Source organism: Pezoporus flaviventris, unplaced genomic scaffold (genome assembly GCF_033815535.1).
Source record: "Pezoporus flaviventris isolate CSIRO_AGI_PZ_B2104156 unplaced genomic scaffold, CSIRO_AGI_Pfla_v1 ptg000001l, whole genome shotgun sequence".
In the NCBI taxonomy this organism is placed as follows: Eukaryota; Metazoa; Chordata; class Aves; order Psittaciformes; family Psittacidae; genus Pezoporus; species Pezoporus flaviventris.
The window spans coordinates 9,674,909-9,699,508 of record NW_026892549.1 but is presented as its reverse complement, the minus strand read 5'-3'; the positions used below and the strand labels follow the sequence as shown (position 1 = coordinate 9,699,508).

The window sequence follows — 24,600 nt, the reverse complement described above, 5'->3', positions numbered from 1 at the left end:
GCCATCAGTATTCTAAGAGGCAGACTCCAGAATCCTATCTCCATATACCTACTTTACTACATGTAAGGTATTTGAGATTATTACAGCAACTGGCATCTGGAAATCATCAACCGCACTATTAAAGAGGTGGCTACTTTAAATCACGCTGAGCTTATGCTACAGATCTCGACTGACTGTCATTTGGGCAAAGAACACAGAGATTTAATGAAAGCATCTTACTGGGTGTTCCCAGAAGTGGCATTGACTTGTTGACAATTACCACCATTACATCTATTGCTTTTAAACTTGGTACAGAACGCGACTGACATTGTAGGAGAGGCAAGTAGTATCTATGGCCAGGAAAAAAGTTTCAGCTACAGCTTTAGATATAGGCTGTCTTTTTTCACATTTAGAAGCTTTCCAAGTCCTGTAACATCTTCAATTATAAAATTCACACTTTATCTACAAACTTGTCACCAAAACCAACCAACTGGGTAACTAATGACAGCAAGACACTTTAACACTCATTTTGACTAATTTTATGGTGGCATTTATGAGTTATAATGAGCTATATGAATCAGTGGCATAAACCTACTTAACATACAATGAACTAGAGGGCAAAATAAGTGGTTTGACTGCTAACTAAACAATTTTTTTGCCATGCAGAAAAAAATTCTTACTAAATAGCGTCATTTTTGACTTGTTATATAATAAGTTTCCGTCTATCCCTGGCTAACGTTAACAATCTCAAGTACACAGACTGTCAATTCCTTTGGGAAGGCGCATTTATTGAGTGCAGTTTGAGAAAATACAGAAAATGACACGAGAAAAGCCAAACAAAATCTTCATTCCTCATATAGAACCAAAAACAGAACACCACCCCCACAAAAAGAACCACAACAGCAAAATAAAACCCAAACAAAAAAAGCACCCAACCCTACTCAATGATTTTAACCAGTGACTATCACCTCACCTTTGCTAGCAGATACAAGGCTCTCTTCTCTCATGTGCTCTGAGCCCATCAGAAACTAAAGCATTGTAAGCACAACCTGGAACATGAACAAATGCTCCTATATGGGTCAACATCAGCTGTGCAAATTACAGTGAACTACTAAGGCTTTTGTTTGACTTTGTTATGGGTTTTTTTATCTCCATTGGATCAATTTGCTTTCAACGGACCATCTCTGCTAAGGTCAGCTGCAGTCCTCAGTCATTCTGTTATCAGAGAAATCCAAGTATCTTCTTATGAACCCATACTCACAGGCATATAACATCATGCTGCTTTACTGTGAGTATTCTGACAGACCAGTTTTCCATATCCTTGTTACACGCAATGCACAGAAATCATAGTTCTCTTCATAACACAACCTAGTAGCGCTGCATAAAAACCTATCAAACACTGCAGTGAAGACACCATAATTAGCTTCATGCTCCCTCATGACAGGATATTATAGTTACAAAAGGATAAAGCAAATGGCAAAAACAGCCAACACAAACTCAGTTTGAATGCAAGACACCACAAAGAGCTGTGTGACCCAACTTACATAGGCTGCCATGGAAAACAGATGTGTGAAGCTGTTTTCCTAGAAAAATGGACTGACAAAAAGGTTTGCCAGGACAGATAAATGTTCTTACTGTCAGAGCACCCTTCCTTGGCTTTTCACTTGTCTTAAAACCTAGAGAAGTTCCAGAGAAAGAGTTAAACTTATCTCTTTTCCTCTTTTCTCCCTACCTCCCTTGGGGCTACAAATTAATCATAAAAGCTTAGGAGACTATATATACCGTCAACAAGAGAGAGACAGTAGTACAATTAAATAAACCTAGTAATGTAAAGCCCAAATTGCAGGCAGGCAACTGAACATGGTACCCCAGGGCTGATTTCAATATAAGCAAAGTTGCAAGAGCATCATGGTACAATCTAAGCCTTAAAAGTGAGTTTCTTTAGACACTCATGTTAAACTATCCATCTTCTAATGCAGGAAAAGCAAGCAGTCCAAAGCTCCAGATGAAATATGAGTGTTCTAGTAATCATCTAACCTTTGCTTGCTGTTAAAAGCTTGACCCACATTGTTAATGTTTATCATGTTAGAAAGCACTAGACCTTCGTACTTGCTCACTCTCTCATTTTGAAATAGATAAAGACTGATGTTTCTCTCCAAAGAGAAAAAAATGCCTAAAATATCTTGTCCGCAACATCCAAATAAATATTCTTCTAAAGCACTACAGAGCTCTTCCTTTAAGTTCCAGAACAGTACAGATCTCATGATCCTTGAGCTACTACTTATGGATTTATCCTTGAGGGAAATACTGTCAGTGACACAGCAACTGAGCAGGATAACTCTAAAAACAACCCTAACATTTCTTGGTAGTTACGTCATACTTGTTACAAATCAAAACCATTTTCCTAATGCTAGCATCAGAATTATGTTTTGACACAAAATCCCCTCAAGTTTGTTATAGCAGCTGTGACGCATTAATTAGACCTTCACTGCTCTAACAGCTTTCTGATCAGCAATATTTAAACAAAAAAGTACTGCTTTTGCAAAGTACAGAAGCTCCTTAATAAGAGGTTGAATGAGTCAACTCCTGAAGAGCAGTTAATGAAGTATGTGTCAATATACTGTGAAGACCCTATCCTGAAAATACATGAATGGCCTTATGCCAGCTCTACCTCAAAGAAAGCTACCATGCAAGTCATAACTAAGTCTTCATCCTAATCAAAAATACACTTCCTTAACTCCAGGAAATGTGTACTCAGAATTTGGGGTGGGGTGGAGAGGAGGCAACTGTAGAGGAAAAAGCGCATACACATAAGGAAATGGGATGGGACAGAAAAAAATAGTTGGCAGAATATCAAGATCTTTAAATTTAAACTGTGAAATAGATTTCCTTCATTCCTCATTTCTCTTGAGCTATTAATAACTAGTATTGTATTTTGAAACTCTGTAGTACTGCTCTCTCAGAACCAATGTTTAAATTAACTAGGATTTATCAAATGCTTTAAGTACATAATCTAATATTAGATACTGCAAAATTGAGTTAGTGTGTCGTGGGTAGTTAACATTAGTGGGTAGTTTTACTAGCCTCATAATTTAGATCTGAAGAGAAAGAAACAAGGCTTTTTTTGTAACTATAACAATAGCGAGGTTTTGCCTACATATTTCTTTGAAGGTCATCATAATGGGTCATAACAAGAGAATTTTGCTCACCTAGGTTAAAATCTGATGAATTTTAAATAAATATCACAATGCTTATATTTGAGCTGAAGTACTTGCGCTTGAAAAAAAGTATACACCATCTGGTGCACAGTAATTACAGAAATTAAAAGTGCGTTTCTGTGCCCTGCCTTGAACAATTTTTACTGATACAGTAACATGTGATCTTCTTAGGGAAGATAATCTAAACTCATGCTATTAAATAATCATGGGACCATCCAGTGTATGGCGTAAGCAGTTCATTAGGCTGGAATCTTTAAAAACGCTTGCTCCCTAGTAATAACGGAAACAGTTTCCGTAGTTTTACGTCACGCTGTTAAATTTAATCCACAGTCAAGGCAAGTTAATTTCCCACCTGCTGAGCGATATCCTGATGGATGGCACCGCAGCAGGTCATTAATTTTCTTTCCTTTTGATTAATTTCACACCATACACTGGACACAGTCTTTTCAGTTATGACTTCTGAGGGCAATGCTTAATACCTGTAAAGGGCTAAATCTGTTTTTGACTGCTTGCCAAAATGCAAAGAACACAGATGTGATACAAGTGAGGAAGCTTCGCTAGGCTTGGCTCTGAACTCTGACACTTCTACAGGTGTGGTAAGGCACTCTCATTCTGCAATATATTTCAAGTGTGCTCTTGAACATAGCCTTAAAGCAAAAAATTCTGGGTACTCCCTACTTCTGAGGAATTGTTTATAAAAAAAATAAATTTGTGGTATTAGCAGTGCAGATAGCAGTGACACCACTGAAACAACTGAGAAGTCAGACTTGGCCTTTTTTTGACACAGAAACCCTTCCATCATTTAGTTACTGACTTAATAAGGTACAAAGATTTACTAAGACTACATCTTCTGTTTCCAAACAACAACAAGAACAAAAAAAAAACCAACCAAAACAAAAAACACACCCCCCCCCAACCCCCCCCCAAAAAACAAGATGACATTGGGGTGAAAGAAGGCAAAGAGAAAGGTAATGCTCAAATATGACAACAGCAGCCACTGTTGTCACCACAGCTCAAGGGGGAGTTGCAGGTCACTTTGTCCCTCTGTAGGCAGTGAAGACAGCTGGGGCCCTTGGAAGCCCTGAGACCCACATGCAAGGGTCCAGCTGGAAACTGGGCTAATCCCACTCCACACTTTACATCCTACTGCTTTAAACCACTCAGTCTCACACCCTCCTTTGCACTCCATGTGCCAAATCAACAGATCTCTCTATGAGCCGATTCAGATCATAAAAACAAATGAAGCCTTTTTCTTACATTAGGTTTCTTCTTGTTTTGCAAACCAAACTGTCTAACAGATGGGTCAGGTGCGTATCGGAAACTGAAAAGGAGAAATTGTAATGTTTTGGCAGCAAGGACCCATATAGTTTAGCTCTTCTTCCCCTTTTGTGGAATGATTCAAAGCAGCAACCCCAACAGCTTCATCCTCTGTACTGACTATGGAAGGACCTGACTTTCCTAAACTCAAATTAGTATGTGCTTTTATTGCTACTTTTCCCTTTCTCCACACTCTACAGTATTCTACAGCAAAGTTCAAAGCTACATCTTTTTCAACCCAGCAGTGCTTCCTAATATAGTATGAGCAAATTTTCAGTCTCTTTCTGATTATGAAGGATAATAATTTAGGAAAAAAAAAAAAGTGCTTATGCTTACCAGCAGCCATTTTTGGTAAAAGAAGCCATTGCAGTAGAGTCAAAATAGCGGAGAGTGTGAAGGGGGAAATGGTTTTGTGATGTGATAAATGTAAATCATGCAGAACATGTGATTCAGTATGCATGGCTTAAATTTCTGAGTGCGACAGGATGAGGCCAGGAAGACATGAGCTATTCTGGATCCACCTGTGCCATCAGACTTCTCCAAACAGAGCTCACTGCCTCCTCACATCTGCCCATGGAAATAATCCGAGTGTTCCATAGACACTTCAGTCAAAATAAGGTGGTCAAGAAGTAATTCACTATTTCGACTACAAAGCTGATTTGGCTGTTTAGATTAACCAGGTTCAGACAGTGTGAATTAGCCCTTCCACCAAGATTGCAGGAATCCTTTCCACCAATGTTCTGTTGTCCTCTTCTGGTTCAGCATACTGACATCATGACTTATGATCAAGTACTTGATCAAAGGCTCCACATAAAGCTTGTATAGATGCTCATTTGATGTGTATTAAGATGGTTACCTCTTTATTTGCCAATATGCAGTTTTCAACATGAACTGAAAAATTTTACTGTCAACTCCTATAAAGAATTTAAATACAGGATGAACTAGAAGCTGGCTTAATAGGACTTAGATGCTGAGTAAAAGTCAAAATAAATTCTTTCAATCATCAGAGGCTGCAAGCTGGATTTTCTGGACACAACTCACATTGCTGGCAACCAATTATGCCAATTCCAACAGAGTCAAGAATATCAAAGGAGGAGCTACAGTCTGAACATTATTTACAGCAGTATGTACTTTTTACTCATCATTGTGTGGGTCCCATTATGAATGGGCAAGTAAATATTTCAGTCCTTTCCCCAGCCATTTAAACACAGTATAAGAAAAGTTTGTGAGATAACTGAGGTTTTTATGTCAACATTTTCAGATGTCTAGAGGACACCTGTGTGCACGCCCCTTTCTATCTCAGTACTAAACTGCTGCTAAAGAAGCCATTCCCTTCATAGTTAAAATCCCTCTGTAGCTGTTCTCTCTCAGGCCTCCTTCTCCTACAGAAGCATTCAATTGTTCTTCTCTTTCCTCTGATTCTTCTGGATGGTGCTTCAGAAAAAAACCCAAACGAACATCAACCAAAAATCCATAACTAAGCCACAGAGGTCATGGCTCTCAAATTCTAGCAAACTTCACCTCCTTCCCTGAAAAGGGTGGTACATTCAAAGAAGAGAAACTTAACTTTCCTATGTATCATCTGAAACTAGAAAACAAAACAACCCCAACTCTCAAGCAGGATCTTAAGCTGCTGCTTCCCCATCTCACACACATAATAAAGAATTAAGGTGAAATTCTCCCTAAGTGTGTAGATTAATGCTTACAAAATCTCTTCCATTGTTAATAGTAATTTGTAAACTAAAACCAAACTGCAGTAAAGAATGAATTTTGAATTACTATATGTTTGCATACACTCGCTATGCATGTCACCATATGTCAGGCAGAATCTCTGAAGGTAAATCTCAAACAAGTGATTACCGCTGAAGCAACATAATGGAGAATAAAGACAAGTGATATATTTAGCTTCATATTATCTTTATCCCTAGAGGAAAGTGTTCCTTCTAGTGTGGGAAGGGGAGGAGAGAAAAATCCTTATTTGGTATGTTAAAAACGAAAAGAAGAAAAAGAAGCCTGGAAACGAAGGCATGTTTTTCCCCAACACTGATGACCCACTTTAAACAGTCTTACATAACTATAAAACTAGATTATATTTGCCTTGCCATGGATTTAATCTTATGTCTTTTTCAGTTTGAACCACATCAGAAGGTTATTTACCTCAGCTGCCCATCACAGTTTTCTGAACTTTCTCACTTGAAGTAATTCTGTCCATCTTCCATCTTCTCAAACCATCTCAAAAAGATTTAAAAAAAAAGCGGGGGGGGGGGTAAATTTGCACTTGGCTGAACTGTACAAGATTATATGATCTGAAACTGCGTAGCTATGTAATGCCCACCACCCTCTTCAGTTTTCACCTCTCCCAGAATTCCACCATGCATGCTCTTCAGCATGTTCTCAAGCATGCATATTGAGCTTTCCTCCCTCTAGTGCTGGAAACACAACTCAGTTCTTAGAAAACATGTATAAACTAAAGCAGTGTGATTAAGTGAAACGGTTTTCCATACCAAGCAGAAGCTGATCCACTTCAGTAAGTATTCTCTAAAAGAGAACAGTTAATAGGCTATTTCTCTAGTGTTTCAATAACAAAAATGCTTTATAAGCAATACAAATGTAAGCATATCCTAAACTACAACCAAAATATACAAAAGGACACATCCTACTGCAAACCTCCTTAGCATCCTAAATCCAAATGGTTTCCAGTAACAGAAAGAAAATTCAATAGGCAATATTGTCCGTTGTCCGTCTCTAGAATGGTCACAGTGAAAAACTGTATTTTGAGCTAACAGAGAAAGTTAGGAGGCTTTTCAGGTCAAATACAGCAAAGTCTTGCATCAAAAGGAACTTCCATTAGCAGCAAGGCTGACATTCAGTTGCAGTATACTGCACGCTCCAGGTAGATGTTTATGTTTAATCAGATGAAACACTTTGCATCAAAGGTACAAGCCCAGTGTCATTATTTCTACCTGCTGATTTTCTTCTGAACCTCCAGGCTAGGTTCAGCATTCATTCACCGAGCTCGCACGAGGAAGTATCTTCCTAGAACCAACTTAACGTTAGCTAGGTAAAAGCACAAGAATTGAAATAAAGCCCCAACTCTAAGACACAAATACTCATCTAAAATATGTATCAAAAAAAGAAATTCACTTTAAGATAATCCATTTGAAAACTATTACAACCCAGCAGTTAATGTAAATGCACATAAGGCTGCCAAAAAGATCACTTAGAGCTTTGAGCAGAATTTAAATGTTCTTGAAACACTACTGTAACACTAGCAGAAAGAAAAAGAAAGACCACTATATTGATACTACCACAGCTGAATGGATTTCTTTACTGTTTAGTCATAGCTAATGAAGAGAAAAAGACAGGTAAAGAGACAGAAGAACAGATTTTCTAATACTATGAAAATATTCATTCCTTTCTATCCAATGGGTAAGTTTTCTGGCAAACGCATCTTTAAAAGATAACTCAGTATAAAAAGCCTTTCTCTTTTAAACTCTGTATCACTGGGCTATGTTTATTTATCTTTATAACAGCCAGAATTTGACAGATTACCTGCATATAACTATGTAAGGCATTAACTTAGAATATTTCAACACCCAGGGCAGTCCATTTGCTTTGTAAGCTATGACAATGAAGATCCAACATCTACCACTGTATCATATTTTAGCCTACTGGCTTACACTTGTGTTCCACTGCAAAAAGTAGATAAAACTGTATTGGAGCCATGTGCATGCAGAGTATAACAGTACCACTAAATAGAAGGGGGGAGGAGACAAAACCCAACCACAGTCGGTCACTCAAGTTCATTAGATCTGGTCTTAAAAGAGGAGAACTGTTTATGCTAATAACCCGACAAAAGAAAGAATATATTTTTTTCAGCAGTTCCCTCTGTATTTCAGAGGGATATGACATTTCTGTCTAAAGCTTCGTATCACTCAATAGCTTCCAGGCTTTACTTCAACTTAGGCTGCTGTTTTGAGAAAAGATGCATCTTAGAGTTAGGACCCTACAGTTAGGACACAACACATGACTTGAAGTTTATACCTTAAGACTGCTTTGAAAGTCACGTCTATGCTTTTATATTTACCCACACGAAATCCTTGTCTCTAAATTGGAGAGACAACAATTTGATAGATGGATCACTCGGTGGATAAAGAACTGGCTGGATAGCCACACACAAAGAGTTGTGGTCAATGGCTCAATGTCCAGCTGGAGACCAGTAACGAGTGGTGCCCCACAGGGATCAGTGTTGGGACCGGTCTTGTTCAACATCTTTGTCACTGACATGGACAGTGGGATTGAGTGCGCCCTCCAGCAAGTCTGCCACTGACACCAAGCTGTGTGGTTCAGTTGATATGCTGGAGAGAAGGAATGCCATCCAGAGGGACTTTGACACGCTTGTGAGGTGGGCTGATGCCAACCTTATGAAGTTTAACCATGCCAAGTGCAAGGTCCTACACCTGGGTCAGAGCAATCCCAGGCACAGCTACAGGCTGGGAGGGGAGGGGAAGGGAGATTCAGAGCAGCCCTGTGGAGAAGGACTTGGGGGTGTTGGTCGATGGGAAACTGAACGTGAGCTGGCTTCAGTGTGTGCTCGCAGCCCAGAAAGCCAACCGTATCCTGGGCTGCATCAAAAGGAGCGTGACCAGCAGGTCGAAGGAGGTGATCCTGCCCCTCTGCCCTCGTGAGACCTCACTTGGGGCATTGTGCGCAGTTCTGGTGTCCTCAACAAAAAAAGGACATGGAACTTTTGGAACAAGTCCACAGGAGGGCCACGAGGATGATCAGGGGACTGGAGCATCTCCCATATGAAGGCAGGCTGAGAAAGTTGGGGCTGCTCAGCCTGGAGAAGAGAAGGCTGCGTGGAGATGTCATAGCAGCCTTCCAGTATCTAAAGGGGGCTTATAAGGATGCTGGGGAGGGACTCTTCATTAGGGACTGCAATGGTAGGACAAGGGGTAACGGGTTAAAACTTAGGGGAAGTTAAGATTGGATACAAGGAGGAAGTTCTTTACTGTAAGGGTGGGGTGCCCAAGAAAGTTGTGAATGCTCCATCCCTGATGGTGTTCAAGGCCAGGTTGGACAGGGCCTTGGGTGACATGGTTTAGCATGAGAGGTCCCTGCCCATGGCAGGGGGTTTGGAACTAGATGATCTTAAGGTCCTTTCCAACCCTAAATATTCTATAATTCCATTATATTTGTTTAAATTCAAAATTATTATTGCATACAGTTATTTTGGCATATGACTCGAGTGACTTCCATGTATTTTTTTAAACTTGAGAAAATACCTGATCTTCAAGACAGTTGAGCAACTAAGTTGTTTTTTATAAAGGTAAGGTTTCATTTAACTTCTAACCTCCCTCCCATTAACTGCATTGCTCTGGCTCTTCATACTCAATTCTGCTTTACCTTCAAGAAAGCATTACCTGACCAGTTAATTTAATGACTCCTTAAGAACCTCACCACCACTACCACCAGGTATTCTTTCACCTATCATTCTGTACGACTCTTTAGAATTGGAAGGATTTCTCTTTCATTTACTTAAAAAAAAAAATAAAAAATAAAAAAACAAAACAAACCCCAAAACAAATTTACAATGCCAACTACTGCTTCATGACTGTAAGGATCTAGGTTCTATGACATTCACAGTTCCATGTTAGACACTTAAAGTCAGTATACAATGAAAATTCAAAGAGGGACTCAAAAAAGCCACCTCACAGAAGCAGCAGCTTAATTACAAAAAGACAATAGCTAGCATGGATTTACCAGAAATTTCAGAAGATAGTATTTAAAAAGTTGGCTAAATTCAGATTTATTTGATGCCCTGATGTGCTCAGCTTTTCAACATTCTAACAGACCACTGAGACAATTTAAAGTAGCAAACTTACATTTTCTCCGTAATATTTTCATTTGTTCATCCTGACTGGCTTTTGGGGGGGGGGATTCCTATACAAAAATTGAGAATACCCAAGCTGTATCTGTTTCTGCAATAACATATTGCATATATTAGCAAAAATATGGAAGTCAATTCTGATGCAAATAACCCCTAGGAGAAAAAAATCTGCAGTTCCAGACAAACTACAGAACACTCAGCAATTACCCACCTCTTCGACATACTACTTTCATTTTCTGTAGATTCAAAGCTTTGGCAACATGGGCAAAGAGTCAGACCTTCAGTAAGAATGGCCTCAATCATAACAGTTTTTTGAGATCAGTTGAAAAAGCCAAATAAAAGACGAAAAGAAGGATCTGTGTGAAAGAGTTACTGATGTGAAAAAGATGCAAGATTAACTGAAGGCATGCAATCTTTGCCTGAAATCATCCATTTTGATAATTAGGTGGTGAGCAATCCAAGAGTAAGGTTCTAGCTCATCTTGAGTCTATTACTAGCCGATTACAATAAAGACTTAGCACAACTGCACATAGGCCATTAAGAAGCTTCATCAACTTCATCTTAATTGTACAGAAAAATCCATCCAGGTTTGCTGGGTGCGGCACGATGAGGCGTTCTGGTTTAGTCCAGTTCTAGAAGTCAATGAGTTCTGTAAATAAGGATATTTCCTAAATTATTTAATAAAGAAACAGGTTACACAAACATGAGAGAACTTCAGAAGTACACTATCAGGGATGGGAAAGAACATACGAGGTAAAGCTTAAGTGTAATGCGCGTGAAAAAATTTCAAGCCATATGGCGAAATCTCATAATTGAAGATGAGATGTTTGGAGGAAAAAAGGCAGAAGCCATTCAGAAGACTGGATTAAAAAGGAGATTTTGCTTTTTTTCAAGCACAGCAGAGAACACCCAGAACCCTTCCCACAAATAACTGAAATTCAGCTTGACCAACAAAACCAAAAAAAAATTGCCCAAAATAAGCCTACTTAGAAATGAGACATAGCAGAATTTTAATACATCTGCTGAATAAGATATTATATTCACTGAAATCTGCAGTCTAGTGGAATACTGTTTCCAGTGCTGAGCAGAACAGAAAATGCATATGCTGCCTGCATAGCTCCTGAAGGCCAAATGAAAAGAGAGCACAACATGATTAGTCCTTCACCCTTTTAGAATGTGGAACCGCAGAAGCAGTGGTAATAGAAATAATTAAATAGCTGTAACAAAGAAAACATGCTTCAAATTACACAGAATAGGGAAGGAAGGAGACAGGCACAAGCCAAGACGGAAAGAAAAGTATGACCAAGCCCCTGAAACCTGTGACACAGTATTCTGGAGAATTTTTTAACACTTCTTTCTCTCTCTTTTTTTTTTTTTCTTTTTATATACATATTTTTTGATCAGTTTTACAACTCAAATACTAGTTTATTTTATGTGAGATCACAAATAATTTTTATATGGAAATAAAGACCTTAACACTAATGAAATGGGGAACAGTCAGCAGTGCACTTGGCACACAAGCCAAGAGACAATAAATAGCAAAAAAAAAAAACAAAACCCAAACAAAAAAACTTAATAACATTTGACAGATTTCTTCCTCCATTTGTCAAACACAAGGATGACAGAGCTGGTCAGTACAAAATAAGCAACAAGAATGTTTTAATCCTGAATTTCTGTGGCCTGAGCAAACATTTTTATCCTGAGCAATAGGCTTGATGCCCATAGTACAGAGGTGGACATACTGAGCACTGTAAGATTCCTAGAGTAATTTCTGCCAAAATACAATGCTGCAACAGCAACCTTTTTAATGGAATGTCAAATTTTAGTTATTTAAAGAATACGGCGGCTGACATATTCAAAAATACTCTGTAGCTTCTGAAAGGGCAAGAATAAACCTTCATCAAAAAACTTCGTAATACAAAGCAAAAATCAATAGTGTGAATTCAGAGTTGTAATCAGAAAATTATACAGTGAGAAAGAGATTTCCCCCCCAATTTGGATAAACAAACAAAAATATATATTGATAGTACTTACATACAGTCTTTTAGGAAATAAACCAAACCACACATTAATTTGCTAGATAAAAGTGGGGCCATTTGGCCTACTGGATAGAGTATTAACCCTCTGTTAACCTAACATTTTAAGAAGCAATAAGAACACAATCTTCTAGATTAGGTTTATGTTCAAATACCCCAAGCCAGTACTGTCACTGAAAGCAGCATCTTTATCCCTCTCCAACCTCCCTGTCGAGCCTATATGGTTAAAAGTTGAAGACACGCAGGGAGTGCTGTCATGCTGAAACATGAACAGACAAATGCCATAATGCCATTTACAGCCACAGCACTACCAGAAAGCCAACCGTAACCTGGGCTTCATCAAAAGAAGCGTGACCAGCAGGTCGAAGGAGGTGATCCTGCCCCTCTACTCTGCCCTCATGAGACCTCACTTGGAGCACTGTGTACAGTTCTGGCATCTTCAACATAAAAAGGACATGGAACTGTTGGAATAAATCCAGGGGAGGGCCACAAGGATGATCAGGGGACTGGAGCACCTTCCTTATGAAGACAGGCTGAGAAAGTTGGGGCTGTTCAGCCTGGAGAAGAGAAGGCTGTGTGGAGACCTCATAGAAGCCTTCCAGTACCTGACGGGAGCCTATAAGGATGCTGGGGAAGGACTCTTCATTAGGGACTGCAGCGATAGGACAAGGGGTAATCAGTTAAAACTGAAACAGGGGAAATTTAGATTGAATATAAGGAGCAAGTTCTTTACTGTAAGAGTGAAGAGGCACTGGAATGGTTTGCCCAAGGAAGTTGTGAATGCTTCATCCCTGGCAGTGTTCAAGGTTGGACAGAGCCTTGGGTGACATGGTTATTGTGAGATGTCCCTGCCCATGGCAGGGGTGTTGGAACTAGATGATCTTAAGGTCCTTTCCAACCCTATCTATTCTATGATTCTACTACAAATTATAAAACCACGTTAGAAGACCACTTAGTTACGCAGAGTATTCTGAACACCATATCCTGAAGTACCAGATTATCAGTTGAGCAACAGAATTTGAGATTGCTATACCCAATGGGAACAAAACTCAAGAGTATAAAACAAGACCTGAGGCAAAAGGAACAGTCAAAATAGAGAGCAAGGCAATTCGAACAGAACAGTACTACAGGTGGATGGGAAAAAAACCCAAAATCAATTGTTCAAGTACATGGGATGTAGAAAACGTGTGCTTCCGAGGCAGAGAAAAAAAGTCTCTGCTAATTTATTTTTTTTTAAGCCCTAAATAAGGAGAAGTTGGATTCTTCAGATCTCCATCTAACCCCTCCTTTTTAGCTCTAAGAAATGCAAAATTTATGTAAAACAGTTTTCTCTATGTATTTAAAATATAATACTATTTTTCAAGTACAGCTTTAATAAAAAGATTTTTTTTTAAGACTCACTGTTTTCTTTGCTCTAGATGTGGCCACATGCATGCCAGTATCCCACTATGTAAGAAACTGTTCTTAAACATGTTTTTAAGTAGCTTAATACTGATATTCTTCTGTAACATTAGACAGTGTGCAAGCTACACAACTGATACATACAGAAACTACACCAGGAAATGAATCAAGGTGCAAGGACTTTATTAGAAGCTGAACAGAAGCTAAACCTGTTAGAAGCTTTTGCTCTGTATCAGCCAGTACAGCTCTCAAAGGAAAGTTTAAGTGCACACTTGGGCCTCATTGGACTAGTTTCAATATGCAGAGCCAGAGACTTGAATAGCATCAACCTAAAAACAGCTTAAGTAAACACCAATATACCTTTTACACTGGTACAGAGCTTTACCCACTGCAATTAAACTCTCATTACATCATGACAACAATCCACTCCTTTCAGTACAGGCCTCTGGCACACTGAATCGCTGCTGGTAACATATCAACAGCATTGTGACCACTGCTCACTCCCTGGACATTCAGCAGCCAGCATGAATCAACTACTGAACTGAAATTCCAAACTTCCAGTGGGCAAGAACAGTTTTCACAGAACTTCCTCTCAGCTGCTAGTAAGCAGCAATTTGCAATGGACTCCGGCAAAGAGGCCAAATCCCTAATCATCTTCCAGCCTGAAGTTTTTCCTTGCTCAAAATATTAACTTACCTTGGTGAAAATTCTGGTAACACAGGTTAGCTGAAAGTTACTGTAGCCTTTTCTTCAATGGAATCATGTGTAGTCCTATAAGGTTATCAGTCCAAAACCCAGAGAGAGTAAATAGAGACATCACAAAGATTTGACAACTGGGGCCATAAAGTGAAATTGATAAGCTTCCCCAGAAGCCTCAAACCACTGAAATCCAGATTCAGACATATGTGAAATTGCTTTGTCAAATCGCCTTTCCAAACACTCATGCAACTCAGTTTCATTTCTCACATCATTAAAAAAGTCACAAGTTTTGATTTTACTGACTATCCAATTTCTTGAACTTGACTGCCAAGCTACTGAAAAAGTCTGGGAGAGTATTTCAACAAGATCTACAGACTATTATCTTATCTATAATGAGTATAGTTTATATTTCTCTTTCAAGAGAAGATATATCAACACAAAGAAAAATGCTGAGAAACTGCATTTCATGGAGAGAAATACAGGGAAGAAAACTGTTCAATTTTACAAGAACTTACAAAACCAAATCAATGTGCTAAGGAACTGATTGTAGTAATATAGCGTTAATAATGTGGTTACATATCCCGTGCAAACTAGGTTGAAGTCTGAGTGGTAAAGACTGATAAATATTTGTGTTCCATATCCCTTTCCTGTTCTGTCAAATCAGGAAACACAAATACTGAGTTTACTGACAAAATCCTTCTGAAATACAGGAGTGAGAATTCTTAAATATAAGGAGAAACAAAACCATCAGATATTCTACTTTGAGTGCATGTCTATTTAAATTTAAAGCTCAATTTCTAAGTGTAGTTTGACTTCCAGATAAACAGTTTGAGTTCTTCAAAAGCCTCTCTCAAAAAATTCATTTTGTTCAGGCTTCCAAATTTTTTCAGATTTTTTCCTGATCTCTCTGGAATCTTCATAGTCTCTGCAATAGAGGTATGTATTTTAACATTTTCTACCTTAAATTCCATCAACACACTCCTCCTCACTACTTGCAAGTATGCCTGTAAGATCTCCGCAACCTGAGCATCAAATTGGTGCCCTGAGCTGCTTTCCCGCTTGTTTTTAAGGGTCTTATTACTACCCAAGAAGTAGCTATTCATTTTGCAGTCTCTCATCCTGCCCAAGTAGTCTCTGAATCCACCATATATCTATCATTAGCCAAATGCATTTTTGTCAGGATTAAGAGTGTTTTGAATGCCAAGATTCTAAAGGGTTTTGGAGCTGTGTCTTGATTATGTTCTGTTGGGATTTTTAGTGTTTGTGTGCATGCATACACTCTATGTGTGTGTGTATGAAGTAGGTAGGAAAGTTTGTATCCATATACTACCTATTAGTACCTACAGAGAACACCATGGGCAAGCTTCTTTACAGCAGGAGTCTGCCAAACAGGTGTGAAAGCTTCCATGCTAAGAATATTTCAGGTTTTTCCTAGACATGAAATATATGTCTACTTAGTTTCTCTTATTTTCAGTGTGAAAGCTCCTTTGCCAGGTGGCTCAGACTCTCCAGGTAAACAAAGACAGACATAGCAAGGTAATACTCCATACTCCCTTCAGAAAAAGGGAGCCCATTTTAATGTACAATTCATACCATAAGCAAGACAGAAAGAATCTAAAGGTGATGGTGATCTGGTTGCCATTGTTTGCTGAATACTTCTAGACAGATCCTATGTTTTCTGTATTTATCGCTATTTTATTAAAACCAGCAAGCTTTAATTACATCCAGCGAGAAATAGGCAATTCAAGCCAACATTGGAAAGGCAAACTATTTCACAGTTCATGTTACCTGGAGCAGTATTTTAGAGGCATTAGTACTTGAAGCATTTCTTTTTAGGCAGAAATAGCCTTCACACTACAGTGCACTGAAAGAGTGCAGGACTTTCATTCTACAGTTAGGTCATGCAACCAGTTTCATTCAGCATTCAAAACAATCATGCTACAATGTCTTGGTATAGAATGGATAAACAATGTCAAATCTGGATAACTACCATGTTAGAAACATTCCTCACACTCATTCTAGGTTTTGAGCGGCTTTGGGAGGTTTTTGCTGTTGGGGTTTGGGTTGGGGTTTTGGGTTTGCTGTTTGTTTTTTTTTTGGAAAAACAACAAGCTTTTCAGAAGAAGTACTGACTTCTGATACAGAGGTCTAACAGTACAGCATGGAACTTTCTCAAGAGTAACTTAAAGCTAGTGTTTTCACTTTTCTTAATCTACAAAATTAAAAACTAAATTGCTGCTCAAACTGTACTTGAACAGGACCTATCAAGTAAGTCTCAGCAAAGTTATTCAAAAGCCTGTTAGAAGGTAGATGATTAGTTCAAAGATTTTTGCTATGAGTACCGTATCAGTGTTTAAATTCACTGAACGTAGGATCTGTGTATATTTTTCTTAACTCATTATCCTATGTATGCAAGTTTTATGTGACTAATGAAAAAACATTTCAGATAGACCATATTCAAACAAAACACATTTTACACTTCCTTTTACAAAAAAAAAAAATAAGTCATAATAGCAGAGAAAGTTTGGTTACATGGGTCCTTAATACTTGAAATTATCTTCCAGGTATATCACATGCATACTACGGTCATGCTCTGCAGAGCTCAAGGGAAACTTCCAAAAATTGCATTTACACAACAAATTGAACTGTATTAGCTCTCTGCAGAAAACAAACAAACACAGATAGAGCACAAGGGAGGGGAGCAAAAGAAGAATAAAAAAGGAGAGGGATATGACACAGCATTTTAAATCCAAGAGAACTACTGTCTCAGTGAATATACGAAGATACCTTTGTATTAACAATGACCTTCTGTAAGAATGCATTAATCCACTTTAGTCACACATATTGCAGACAAGAAGACAATCACATAATGTGGGAAAGTCCAAAAGCTCAGTAACTTGAGATGTCACATGTCCAAAAACCATCAAGATCCTAAAATATAACCTTCAGCAAGAACAGTAACTCACTGTAGCTTGTACCTTTTATGACAATTTCAGATCATAGAATCATTTATGTTGAAAAAGGCCTTTAAGATCTTTGATTCTTCCAAATACCTCCAGGGACGGTGACTCCACCACTTCCCTGGGCAACCTGTTCCAGTGCTCGACAACCCTTTCGGGGAAGAAATTTTTCCTAATATGTAATCTATTACTTGATTAGTAGCTATCTCAAAATGCTTTGCCAGGACCTTAATACAGGTTATATAAAACGCTGTACCAGTCATGTATACTCTCTGTTTCCTAGGGAAGGGAGGAACACAACCTTAACATGCAATGGAAACAGCAATAAACTTCATTACCTAACTCTAACAAAAGTGAAGAAAAGGTTTTAGCTATAAAACTATTCTAGGAAAATGTAACCAGAAGTAATACGTTATATAGCAACAATGTATATACAAACTACATGACCCAGTAGCAACAGTCCCCAAAAGTAAAATCATGTTATGCCTGCTACTTGTAACTGACAAATACCCTTAAATCCTTTTGTCTAGAAAAACAAGGTTGAAAGAGGTGGTTGATAGCTTTCAACAGCTTTTATCAGGATATAAAAATCGGGATACAAAAATCAGTAAGACAAACACCAATACATTAGACTAATAATCAAGTTTAAATAGCTTGAAATGCCTGTGGGATGTATGAAGAAATATAGTTAGCTAACAGAAATAAGACCTTGTGAGACTCAAAGGGCCAGGATCACAGGATTCTTAACTCTTACAAACCATAAATAATAAATCAAATGAACCACAGCACTGACTTAAGCTCTCCTCATGAAAAGGACTTTGCTGCTTAGAGCACTCTAAGAGGGAATCCCTGTACCCCAAACTAATTTTCTCCTCTCTGTTCTTCCACTGTGGTGCTTCCCTACTACACAAGCTGCCACAGACATACGAAAATGTCATTAATTTTAACAGAAGTCCCTCAAAGGAGCTATGCCCTGGCCTGGGTGCAAGCATAGACCTTGGGCTTCCAGGATTCACTGATTAAAGCAGGCAAGACTTTTTCTTGTTGAACAGCATGAACAAAAGCCCACAAATTCATCTCTAGACAGATGAACTATTCCAGTTTGAATAGAAGAATAAGCCCTGATAAAAGCTAGCACTGTCACAAAAACCTGCTGCCTCACCTCTGGGAAGCTGTGTCAGCATTTGTGTTACCAATTCTCTACCACTGAGATGGCTTCTCCTCAAATACCACCCAATTAAATAGAACCTATGTCAAAATCCAAAACCCTTTAATGAACTAATGTAAATTTGTATAAAACTCTAGTTACCTTCTCTTTGTAGCCATGAGTTATTGATTCAAATAAACAAGAAGTTTGATAGAAGATGAGTCAGAAGTTTTGGAAACTAAACCACTATCAAAACATAATCTGAAAGAGACTTATTCCTCACAGAACTTATACTTCACTATATTACAGGTCTGGGCTTTTCAAGAAATTAAAGTGAAACAGATAATGAAGCCTTTACAGCTTCTACAATGTTTGCCAGCAACAGGAGGCTAAGGGAGAAAACAAGAGGGTTTGAGTGTGCACACATACACAGAGACCAATATAAAATTCCACTTTTTATACTCAAATATGGAAGACAAAAGGGGTTTTAGGGTTAATTTGGGTTGTTGTTTTTTTTTTGTTTAAGTTTATGTGCACATGTGGTATATGAAACACAGAGATGCATAAATACTATCTCAGCAAAAGTGGAATAAAGGATGACCTTAATCTAGTCCAATCAGTTAAGAATTTTTTAAACTGAAGATGCAGTAATAGCTAAACTGCTTGATTCCTCAAAGAGTTTCCACTCATCAGATTCACAGATGATTAGCTGTGTGCAGCATGTTCATTTCCTTCAGCAGATGCTTCTGACGTTCATTACCAAGAGTTGCTGCTGGAATAGTGCGCTGGTTCCAAACCAGGCTAACCAGAAGAGTTTTGCAGACACTTTGGGAATAATGTGATATAAATGAAAACACTATCAGAACCTAGCTTTTCTGACATTTACCATACTGTATTTCTTTCCACCATCTATTTAAGAGACTAAACATACACGGAGTCAGACAATCTGTTGGCAAATATTTGCCACCAAGTCCCCCTTATCACTTATCAATAAAACTGAACTAATTCTCCCATTCTCTGATTTTCATTCTTCTCTGAATCTCAATCTGCTCAAAACATGAACACTGCATTCAAATAAACCTCCAAAACACCTACCACATAACTAATAATCAAGTTACTATATCAGTGAAGGGCTGTGAATGCCAAATGTCCTCGAATTTCTATTAAAATTTTAGAGCCAAGTTGAGGAAGAAAGCTGAATACTAAGCCATTTCATTAAACAGAAGGAAAAGCAGAGTGAACTTGTTAGATAACAGTGGCATACAATGCCAAAACCATTGTGATCAAAACTGAAAAAAAATTAAAACTTTAAGGGAAATTAATAGTGTTAGTAAAATTCTACATATTATCTCAAGCATAGAAGTAAATGGCATAAAGTTGTTTTTTTTAAGCAAGGGAGAGGAAAGGAATCTTCTAGCTGGAAAGAGATGACTTCAAATTGGAGAGCAACTGTCTTTATTCAAAGTAATTTTAGGAATTCAGAATACTTCATTATTTTACCAGATTCTACTTCATGAAACATATTAAAGGATTTTAGATGCTTTGCACCCAGTGCTGCTGGCTGCTTAGGCAGTTTAGTTTTGGGAGCTTAAAGAACCTGATCTTCTTATATTCAGTCACTTTGCCTTTTAGCATCTTTTCAGTCAAGGCTGTATAAGCTGCCTTCTTCCTGGACAGCAAGATAAATTTGTCACCCAGAAAAGAGGAAGCATGTGTTCTTATTTAATCCTTATACAGCTTGTACAAAATAAATCCATATTCTACATAAGAGCAACAGAAAAAGGACTGTGCACATTGAATTATGAAAAACAGACATTCGTTTTGCTAAAATACTGCTCCATGAGCCAATTTAGGAGTAAACTGTTCCCTACATCATCTCATAGAAGTAAAGGGTTGAAAGCAGTGATGAAAGTCACGTTATACATAAGAAAACCACCAGGAATGAAAGAAAAAAAAAAAAAAAAGAAAGAAAGAAAAGAAAAAGCAAGGTTTTTTTTTTTTCTACTATTAGGCTTGGTACAGCCACCAATAATTATGTCAACTGTGGGTGTTCCAGTAAACAGAGTTTCTCATGAAGAACAGTCATTACACAGAAATGAAGAAGGAAAAGTGTAAATCACCCATTCAGACTAAATTGGACTCAGTGTCCCTAGGCAAAATTATTTCAATAATAAATAACAAGAACTAACTGGTTCCTCCTTTTCTGAAAGCTTTTTGGTCTTTTATGAAACAGCAAAAGTATTTTCAAGGAACTGGGATCACCTCGTTGATTTGGGAGTAAAGATATATATAACCCTAGCCTGTAAACAACTCTGAATTCTGTCCTCCTGAGGACAAAGATTAACAGATACAGTACCAGACACTCCCACCTCCCTACTTGCATTTTCTACGCACAAGGCTGTTAGCTGAGATAAAGCACTTGCTCTGCACTAAATCAAAAATTCATTCCTGTATTTAGGATTATGAGTCATGCTGTTGAAAAACCTATCATACTATTTCACGGGGACAAGGTGACAAAGATTTTTTTTTAGACAAATATACTAGAACAACATGAATCTCAGAGTGTGTCTTCATTTAAAGAATATTCTATTATTGCTGTAGTTATCAAGAGACATTGATGTATCAAGACCTAATATAACAATTAAGAATTAATTCTCTCAAGTTTACTGACCACAATGGCAGAAACAAAAATACGCACTCAAAAGATGAGATTGGGATTATACTGTAGCTGGAAAAAGATGGAACCTACACTCCCTATGTTAACAGTAATGAAAGCCTCCACCTAGATTCAGTTTCTCAAAACTGAGTGACATTTATTTTCCTCCTAGATATATTTAAAAGTAAGTTTACCTTAAATAGTTGCTAAAACTCAAGGGAGACAATGAAACAGGCCCCAAAATTCCTCTTTAATGTACGTCCTCACACCTATGCAATGGCATCAGATCAGTCACTGCTCTTCACAGAACGATAAACCCCTACGATAAACCACAAGATGATGTTGATATGCAAGAAATACTGAACCTGACAAATGAAGAGCACTGTTTTGTCCAATCTAGAGCTCAACACCTTCGGCAAAAAGAAAGTAGCAGGCATGGCAGACCAAAGCACAACTGGCACAGAGATGCCAGTTTTCAGGAACATTTTTATGATTCACTTCCTAGACGCTTACGAAGTCTGAAAAGGAAACAAAACCAGCATCGGGTAGAACCGAAAGCTTGTAAATCGTATCGTAAGGGGAAGATCTCAACATACTTTCGCTGGAGATTCATCCTCCATCCACGGCAGCGCTTGCCACCCGCACTTCCCTCAGAGGCTCGCCCGCCCTCTTAAACTGCGGGCAGCCACCGCCGGGCTCCCGGGGCCGCGCCCCCTCCGCAGACGCCTCCCGGGCCCCTGCTGCATTCGGGGGTAGCCGCCCGCGGAGTCACTCCCCACCACGCCGGGCGCGGAAGGTCGTTACGCAAGGTGACGGGGGCGACCGGGCCGCGGCAAGCACGGGCCCGGCCACACCAAAGCGGTTGCCTCGGCGACCCCCCCTTCCTGCCTCCCTCCCGTTCCGCACCCGCGCCCACAGCCGGCCCCGCCTCGCAGCTCCCCGCGACGCCCGGGCAGGCGACTCCCCTGATCCGGGCCGGTCCCGGCGATAAGGGGCGACCCCCGCCCCGCACAGATGCGGCAGACACGACGAAGGGCTCAGGAGACCGCTCTCCCTCACGGCCTGAGGAGCCGCAGCGGCCTGAGGGGGGGCAGCGGCAGCTGCGACCCCCCACGGCTGGGCTGGGCATGGCACCGGTCCCCCACTACTCACAACCCCTCTCTGCCTCACCTTCTCCGGCGCCGCCCGTGCGCAGCATCCCGCGCCGGGAAAAGCGCACCGCCCATGGTCCTCGGCGGGGGCCGGCGCGGGCCGAGGGGCGGCTGCCGCCTGCCGCGCCCGCTGTGGGGGCCGGGCCACCTGGAGGCTGGCGGGCGGGCGCAAGGGAGCGTCTGCAAACTGCCAGCCGCGAGCAGGGCCGCAGCACGGCGCAGCAGCACCCGCCCGAGTGCAGGCGGCGGCGGCGGCTGGCAGCCGCACAGAACGGGGAGCACGCGCGAACAACCAGCCCCGCCGGCCGCCCGGCCGGAAGCGCCGGTCACAGGTCGCGCAGAGCGAGGGAGCGTCTGCAAAGTGCCTGCCTAGCGTCGGAGCGCGCGGGGGGTGGCGGCGGCTGCCGCCGCGGGTGTGAAGAGAACGCGCCCGCAAGCGGGTATGAGCACAGCCGCTCATGCGCAGCCGCTACGCGCTGTCGTAAGTGTGCGGAGCGAGCCGCTCAGGGGGTGCTGGTGGGGTGCTTCGGCTCTCCTCAGTCACGGCCTCGCCCTCCAAAGAGCGGGACATTTTCGTCTCACGCTGGCCGGTGTCCGGCTGAAGGGTCGATGTTCCATCGGAGCGGTGGGCCCTGCTCAGGCCTTGAGGATCCCGCTGCGGAGCGGCTGGGGAAGCCGACGCTGCCGCCTCACGGTGCTGAGGGGCTTGTCAAGCAGAGACCCTGGAAGCAGAGCTAGATAGGTAATGGCTTGAAGAGCGCTGGCTGACCTGAAACAGGTTCCTTAACAGCTCTCTTCTGCCTTCCCCGGGCTTGCCCCCAGCCTCGACATTGCACAAGGCTAGGCGCGGATCTTGTCTTTGGTAGCAGCTGTGGTTTTGGCTGCACTGGGTGGACGCATTACATCAGCTAACATTTTCCTGAGTGTTAGAGACAGGTATTTGTGCCAGGAGTTGTTGGGTGTTCATCTACTTCTTAGGTTGTCTCAAAAACAGACTCTATAAACTACTAGAGCTTCAGTGTTTTGGAGCCATTTGAGCAGAGGAAGATAATATAGTTTTGTAACGAGGTAACTATATTTTTATAGTGGCGAGACAGTCTCTATTTAGCACAGCTTCTGGAGAATAGTGTTTTCCCAAGCCTGCATTCGCAGATTTAGCGGATGCTACTAGGAGATGGGTGACATCTGGTGGCCAATCCTATTCTGATGTTGGTAGAGGCTTTTTTTGTCGAGTAGATCAAGATCAGAGTAAGAAAATAGGTTTCTGGTTACCTCTGCTACCTAATATAGGCTAAAGAAAGAGCAGGTATAGCTTGTAATAAGCTGCAGGACTCAGATCAGTAGCTGTTACAGTAGTTTTCACACACCATGAATCACTAGGAAGTGATTACTCACACAAAAACCCAGACCCAAAATAATGGATATAGTTTTGGCCACTATTCTCAAAAATATCTGCTAGTGTTCAGTGCTATTCATTTTGGGTTTCTCCAGATGGGTCAGACAATGGTGATGCACACAATGCGTGCTGAAGGACACTTGTACGCACAGCCATCTGCAGTAATGCTGTGTAACTTGGAGTTTCACTTTTTACCCAGCATTGTGCTGTGTTTCCAGTTGGAAATGTTCACTGGCATTTAGTGAGAGGTTAGGGATTTGAAAATTTTACAAGGCACTGGAGGATCAAAGACTTGACATCTTTCTGTGTAAGATGGGTAACAGTTAAAAGTTCTAATATGATTTTTGGAACAGGCTCTTGTCACAGAGAAAGGAAGGAGGTGAAATATCAGTATCTACAGCACTTTCATCCCTTTCTATTTATTATAGTTTTAATTTAGGAAGCTCACACGCAAGAGCTGACCTAACATTGCAGTCACTTTTGAGTTTGATGTGCTCTGTTGTAGAAATTCTATATATCAGAAAATAGCAACAGGGGTCTCCTAGCAGAGCTCTTACTTCAGCGAGCAGTAGACCTTATTAGCTAATGGTTTTCAAACTGAACCATAGCAACTAGATTCTTCATTCAAGAAGTTACACTACATGTTTTACAGTATGTATATCTGACATAGCTAAAGGAGAAAAGATGAGAGAGATGAGCAAACTGTGCATTAATTAAGCAAAAACTGCATGGTAGAGTGGGTGTCTT

The 24,600-nt window shown here is 40.2% G+C and overlaps 2 protein-coding genes across 4 annotated transcripts in view; one reads left to right on the top strand and one right to left on the bottom strand.

Annotated features, from left to right (window-relative positions):
- MGAT5 (alpha-1,6-mannosylglycoprotein 6-beta-N-acetylglucosaminyltransferase) overlaps positions 1 to 22,638 on the bottom strand; it is a 126,148-nt gene extending 103,510 nt beyond the window's left edge. Inside the window, exons 1-3 of one of the 3 annotated variants that reach the window (XM_061443987.1) lie at positions 22,477 to 22,619; positions 10,619 to 10,763; positions 7,478 to 7,550 (exon numbers count right to left, since the gene is read on the bottom strand). The gene's annotated coding sequence lies outside the window, so the exon portion shown is untranslated. Of the gene's footprint in view, positions 1 to 7,477; positions 7,551 to 10,618; positions 10,764 to 22,476 lie in introns of all 3 variants that reach the window. The other 2 variants (XM_061444059.1, XM_061443912.1) reach the window with 2 other exon arrangements.
- Positions 1 to 24,600, top strand: part of ZRANB3 (zinc finger RANBP2-type containing 3) — a 487,195-nt gene that overhangs the window by 383,466 nt on the left and 79,129 nt on the right. The gene's annotated exons all lie outside the window — the stretch shown is intronic.